We start from the raw sequence: 7,278 nt of genomic DNA on the forward strand, positions 1-7,278 counted from the left end.
AAAAAGGAAGATAAAGTAATTTTACAATGGAGAAAATTAAAACCATCACAGTCAAAATTGTCATCAACAGGCATACGTTGTGTTAATATCACACATCCCTTATATGACTGAATAACTCACTGTTAGGAGTTGAAATAGATCCCTCCAAAAGATGCATAAAAGTCTGAATTGTGGTCAAGTGGATAAAACTAAAAAAGGGGGGGTCCAAGTTTAACATCAAAACAGAGAAAACAGTCACATGAAAATGGGGGGGGGGAATAGAAATTAAAAGCCCTTTTTGTTTTAAATTTTATTTACTCATTTGTTGTGCATGTGTGTTGATGTGTGTGGACATGTGTGTGAGTGCACACGCACTTGTGCTATGGCGTGAATCTTTCATTAGGCACTCATCCGTTGAAGAACAGTTGGGTTGACTCCATTTCCCAGCTATGAATAAAGAAACAACGAACGCGCTGAGCCAGTGTCTCTGCAGGAGGATGTCGGTGCCTTTGCAGATACGCCAAGGAGCGCCACAGCTGGGCCATATGGAGGAGGCTCTACTTTTAGCTTTTCAAAAGTGTTCGCTACTGATTTCCAGAGTGGCTGCACCAGTGTGCAATCTCACCAACAGCAAGAGAGTGTTCCCCTTTTATACTGTCCAGCATATATGATTGCATGTTTTCTGTTGTTGTTGTTGTTGTTTTTGTTTTTTGTGGTTTTTTTGGCCGACCAATGAGTTTATCTATTAAGTCAATTATAGAAATATGGATGAAGTTAATGGAGTATGGGTAAGTGAAATGCATCTGCGTTGCTGGGGGAAAAAAAATCACAGTTCTGTAGAGAGAATATCCTGTGTATTTTTATGGGTGCAAAACCTTTCAATAAAAAACTATGACCTACAGGAAAGGTTAGAATAGAAGTTGGGACATCTAACAGGAAGACATGATTCTGGGAGAGAGCCCGGCATGGGAGATTTGTACAGGAAGATGTAAGGAGGACAGACTATGGTACCTGAGTGTAGGTAACCAGCCACACGTAGAGTAGAATACATGGGTTGGTTTAAGTTATGGGCTAGTCACAGAAGAGCCCACCGAGATGTCCTAAGTATTTGTAAACATATCTTGAATGTTGTGAGTCGTTATTTCTGAGCAGAAGGGCATGGATGGGGGAAAAATCAGTATGAGGTAATGACCTCATGCAAGCAGAGTCATTGGCGTATTCCATTCCAGTCAACCTCCCACTCCCTGTGTATTCTAGTTCCACCTAAGACACGTTAGAGTATAGTGACTCCCCACTCCCTCTGCTGCTGGAGTGTTCATGGGCCTATTACTATTACCGTACACCTAGCCTTTTCTGTTGTATTTTGCTTATTCTATTACCACCATCACAGAGATCAACATAGTCTCTAAGCTACCTCAACAGTGTCTATTCCGTGACGGACAGCAGTCACGTTAGGGCAGTCACACTAGGCAGTCATTTTATGGCAGAGGAAGAAGCTACATCACAACAACTCCCTTTCAGAAAGAGGCATTGATAAATAAGCCTACTAAATGAGTCTCAAAGAAAACAATCATCCTAAAGAGCAAGAGACAGGAGGGCGGCAAGCCAGAAACACAGGCGAGAGGTAGTTTTAAAGGAAGCACAATACCATTTAATGAAACTATACTCCAGGCCAGGCAAAGCCCAGAGGGCATGGAGACCAGAGCGATGGCTCAGCAGTTAAGAGCACAACACCTGGGTTTAACTCTGAGCATCCACACAGCAGCAGCTCACAGCAGCCTAAATCTCCAGTCCTAGGGATCTAACAGCCTCTTCTCAGCTCTGCGGGCTCCTTCACACACTCAAGCACACACACACACACACACACACACACACACACACACATGTTAATTTAAAATAATACTTTTTAAAGGGATAATAATAAAAGAAAAGAAAAGAAAAGAAAAAGAAAAACCAAAAACCAACACATCAAAATTCGACAAAGCAAACAAATAGAAGAAAACGAGTCTAAGAGAAGGTATAAGAAACTGAGGCCCACTCGTCTTTCACACTCAGGAACCCCACAAAAACACTAAAACTGAAAGCCACAATATATATGCAAATGGGCCTGGTGCAGCCCTATGCACGCTGCTTCAGGCGTTGTGAGTTTTTCTGTTCATCTGTCATGTTGGTTTAGGGAGCCATGGTTTTGTTTTTGTTTTTTTGGTGTCCTACATGCCCTTCTGGATCTTACACTATTTTTGCTTCATCTTTGTTGGGGTTCCCTGAGCCCTCAGGGTAGGGATTTGATAGAAATGTACCACTTAGGGCTGAGTGTGTCTAGGCCTGCCACTCTCTGCATAATGTCTGCCTATGGATTTTTGTATTTGCTCCCATCTGCTGCAGGAAGAAGCATCTTTGATGATGGCTGAGCCAGGCATTCATCTATGACTATAGCAGAATGCCATTAGACAGGGCTTCTTTGCACGGCCTTGGCTGTTCTGGAATCGCTTTGTAGATCAGGCTGGCCTCAAACTCACAGCGATCCACCTGCCTCTGCCTCTCTGAGCCTTGGGATTAAAGGTGTGTGCTACCACGCCCACTCACCATTAGATACACATTGTATCACTACTCTTTTGTTTTTTCCTTTAGTAAAAACTTACTCTAGGTGCCTGGGCTATCCAGTCTCAGGTTCTTGGTCACCCAAGCAATCTTGGATATGGCTTTCATTTCATGGAGTGGGGACAGATAATGGTTGGTTACTCCCACAAGCTTTGTGCCACCATTGTAATAGCATGTCTTTCAGGCAAGACACCGTTGTCAATACAAAGGCTTATGGCTGGGTTGGTGTTTATATTTCTCCTTTGGTACTAAGTATTCAGAGCATCTTCCTGTACTGAAGATGTAGGCACCAGCTTGACGTCTCCATGTTCGATGAGTTCTGTAAATGTTGTCTTCAGCAATGGGGGTCTTGCCGTCAGTTTGTAGAGAGCAACCTATAGTCTTGGCAACAGCCTGGATGGATTCTCGCAGTATCCCTCAGGCCAACAGCTCAATTAAATCTAATCTAATCTTAGAACTGGAAGCTTCATTGGTAACAAGAGATGGCAAGTTGAAGTTCTGTCTCTATTATTTGGTAATTTCAGTTAGAATATATTCTATATATTCATGTGTGTATATATATGTATGTGTATATACATATATATATACATGAATGAAGCTTCTGTGTTAGCTTACCATACTACCCTCAAATGGCCCTTAATTGTAGCTGTATCTCCCCATATTCCATCCCTTGCCCCCCCTTTCCCTCCTGCCCATTTGATCCTCCCATTCTGCTCCCTTCCCTCATCCATAACTATTTTATTTTCCTTACTTAATAATATTTTCTGTCCCACACCCCACCCCCATACTCTGTACCTAACCTCCTTGGTTCTACAGATTATAGCTTGGTTATCATCAACTTCACAGGTAATATTCACATATAAGCAAATAGGCACTATATTTGTCTTTCTGGGTCTGGGATATCTGACACAGGATGATTTATTTTTAAGTTCCATCCATTCATCTGTGAATTTCATTATTTCATTATTTTTCACAGCTAAGTAATATTCCATTGTGTAAACATACTACATTTTCTTTATTCTTCTGTTGAGGGAAATCTAGGTTGTTTCCAATTTCTGGCTATTATGACTAGAGCAATAATGAACATAGACAGGTACCTCTGTGGTAGGGTGAAGCATCCTTTGGGTATTTGCCCAAGAGTGGTATAGTTGCATGTTGGTGTAAATAGATTCCCAACTTCCAGAGGAACTTCCAGTGTTCTCCTCACTCCCTATTCTCACTAGCATGAATTGTCACTTGTGTATGTGTGTGTGTGTGTGTGTGTGTGTGTGTGTTGTCTTTGCCATTCTATCTAGTGCAAGGTGAAATCTCAAAGTACTCTTGACTTGCACTTCCCTGATGGCTAAGAATTTTGAGCATTTCTTTATTCTCAGCCATTTTGAGTTTCCATTTTTGAGAATTCTCTGTTTAGATCTGTACTCTGTTTGTTTGTTTGTTTGTTTGTTTGTTTCAAGACAGTTTTTCTGTGTAGTCCTGCCAGGAATTCACTCTGTAGACCAGGCTGGCCTTGAACTCAGATATCTGCCTGCCTCTGCCTCCCAAGTGCTGGGATAAAAGCATGTGCTGCCACCACCTGGCTCTGTACCCATTTCTCCTTTGAGACAGGGTTTCTATGTGTAGCCTTGGTTATCCTGGACTCCCTTTGTAGACCAGGCTGGCTTAGAACTCACACAGATCTGCCTGCCTCTGCCTCTGCCTTCTAGACTGCTGGGATTACAGGCGTGTTTTTTTCCTGGTATAAAGAAGGTTTATTGTGGGAAAGGGGGAGGGAGGAGAGAAAAGGGAGCAGAGAGGGACAGAGAGGAAGGCGCCTTTTAGTTTGGTGAGACCCCTTTTCTCACTCATTGGTCTTAGTTTCTAAGCAATGGAGTCCTATTCAGAGAGTCCTTTCTTGTACTTAAATCTTGTAGGGTACCGCCTATGCTTTGCTTCCCTTATAGAAATTTCAGCATTTCAGGTTTTACCTTGGGGTCCTTGCTCTTCTTGGGGTTTTTTGCTTAGGATGAAAGGCTTGGATCTAATTTCATTCTTTCACATATGGACCTCAGTTTTCGAAGCAACATTGGTTGGAGATGCTATCTTTCCTTCAGTGTGTATTTTTGGCATCTTTGTCAAATATGAGATGACTGTAATCATGAGCACTCATGTTGAGTCTTCTATGTTGTTCCACTGGTCTACATGTCCAGCTTTGTGCCAGTACCATGCTGGCTTTATTTCCATAGCTCTGTAGTATAGCCCAAAATCTTTAATGGTATTATCCCCAGAAATTTTCTCTTTGTTCAGAATGCTTTTGCTCGCTGGGGTCTTCTGTGCTTCCATATGTTTGGTTGGTTGGTTGGCTTTTTGAGACAGGGTTTCTCCGTGTTAGGTTTGGCTGTTCTCAAACTCTCTTTGTAGCTCAGGCTGGCCTCGAACTCACAGAGATCCACCTGCCTCTGCCTCCCGAGGGAGTGCTGGGATTAAAGGCGTGCGCCACCACTGCTCAGCTTTCATGCTTCCATATAACATCACTTTTGTAACTAAAGAAATCTTCCCTAATTATTACCTAAGAGATAAGGTAATATGAATTCTCATGTTTTTAATTAGTATAGATGGAGTGCTCCAGTTCTTCCATCAAGCTCTGATGCTTTAATTGACCCATTCTACTGGATCCTGAGTTTTCTAATTGGGTTTTTTTTTTTTAATTCCACTTTTATTTCAGCTTGAATTTCTTCAGTATTTTCGATTACTGAATTCAAATCTTAAGTTGTCTTCATCATTTCGTTCAGTTATATATTTGTGTTTTCTTGAACTTCCTTTTGGAGTTATCCCAATCCTGTTTGTTCATTTCTTCTTTGAATTCCTTGGTTTCTATGATTGTATTTATAATGTTTTTTTATAGTCTAATGCTGTTTCATCTAGGTCATTGTGTCAGAGAACATTTATACATATTAGAGGGTATAGAGGACTCTGTATTGTCTTGGTGTTTCATGTTGTTTGTGGTTTTCTGACATAGCCTGGAAGTCACATGGGCTTCCTTCATTAGCTGTATATGAAATGAGATGCCTGCTTCTATTGAGTGGAAGTTTAGTTCTGTTTTTGCTGTTGCCCAAGCATGTTTGATTTTAGATTGGATATGAAGAACTCAGTGTTGATGTTTAACTAGAGGGACAGGGGTCATTCCAATTTAGTGGTCCAAGAAAGTGGACAATTGTGACACGTGGCTAGGTGTGCCTGGGCTGGTGCACAAGCTGCCCTATGTGAACTAAGCCTGGGAGTGTGGGAACTGGGAGAAACAGGGGTGCGGAGCTGCTGCACAACTTGAGCTAGGCCTCCTGGGAATGTGGGGAGGACGTGGGAGGGCTAGGGTGTGGGCAACTCACCAGTCTGGGCTGGTGCATTTGCTACAAGACCAAGCAAACCTTAGAGTGTAGGAACAATGGGGCTGCCCCCACCCCCACCCCTGCGTGCGCGCTGCGTGCGCGGCTCTGAGAGGGCAAACCTTCTGTCTTCTTTTAACCCGAACTACGACGTAAGAAGTACATGAGTATGAACACTAGATGGCGCAGCATAGAAAGAAATTAACTGATTATCACTTCTAACCCGGAGCTGCTTCTGGGAGAGCCTAACTGGAATTTTTTTTCCCGATTAACACCCTCCTTGTGGTGATTCTGCGCTCCTGCATACCCCATTCTCCTGCGTTCCAGTAAAACTGATCAAATTCCTCCTTCTCTAGCCTCCCTAGTCACCCAGATCCTTGCAGTTCTTCCAACATGTCACCAACTGATGTCACCAACGAAGTTTTCCAAGGAGCAGAAGCCATGATGAAGGAGACTCTGTTTATGCTACATGCACGTTCTGCCAAGGAAGTAATGGGTGCGCAGGACAGTTCTGTTACGTCTCACTTCTGATCTACTCTCCCTGGAATGCTAGACCAGATCTGCTGTGGGATGGATCTGAATGGCAGCTACTATGAGACATTAAGAAATACCATTTCCAGGCGGTCGTGGTGGTGCACGCCTTTAATCCCAGCACTCGGGGAGGCAGAGGCAGGCAGACCTCTCTGAGTTCAAGGCCAGCCTGGTCTACAAAGCAGGTCCAGGATAGCCAAGGCTACACAGAGAAACCTTGTCTCAGTTACAGTCTCAAACCAAAACAGCTGCTGTTCTACGTTAGAGCTAGATCTCCCTGAGCTCCATTTAAACTCAAGCCAGGGGGACTAGAGAGATGGCTCAGGAGTTAACAGCACTGGCTGCTTCTCTAGAGGACCCAGTCTCAGCTTCCTAAAACATAACAGGCAGCTCACAGTCTTCTGTTACTCCAGTCCCAGGAGATCCAACGCCCTCTTCTGGCCACCATGGGCACTGCATGCATGTGGTGCACAGACATTAATGCAGACAAAACACCCAATCAGATAAAATAAAAAAAAATAATAATTTTTAAAAGCCGGGCGTGGTGGTGCATGCCTTTAGTGCCAGCACTCAGGGAGGAAGAGGCAATCAGATCTCTGTGAGTTCAAGGCCAGCCTGGTCTACAAAGAAAATCCAAGTCAGCCAAGGCTACACAGGGAAACCCTTCCTGGAAAAACAAAACAAAACAAAAAGAACAAAATTAAATACAAGCCAGAATTTTGCCATATAGATACAAGTATTTCCCAACAGTTTTAAAAATTAATGGATAATATTCATTGTAAAAAAAAAAGTTTCTGTGTGTTTTTCT

The sequence above is a fragment of the Acomys russatus genome, chromosome 24 (genome assembly GCF_903995435.1).
Source record: "Acomys russatus chromosome 24, mAcoRus1.1, whole genome shotgun sequence".
Lineage (NCBI taxonomy): Eukaryota > Metazoa > Chordata > Mammalia > Rodentia > Muridae > Acomys > Acomys russatus.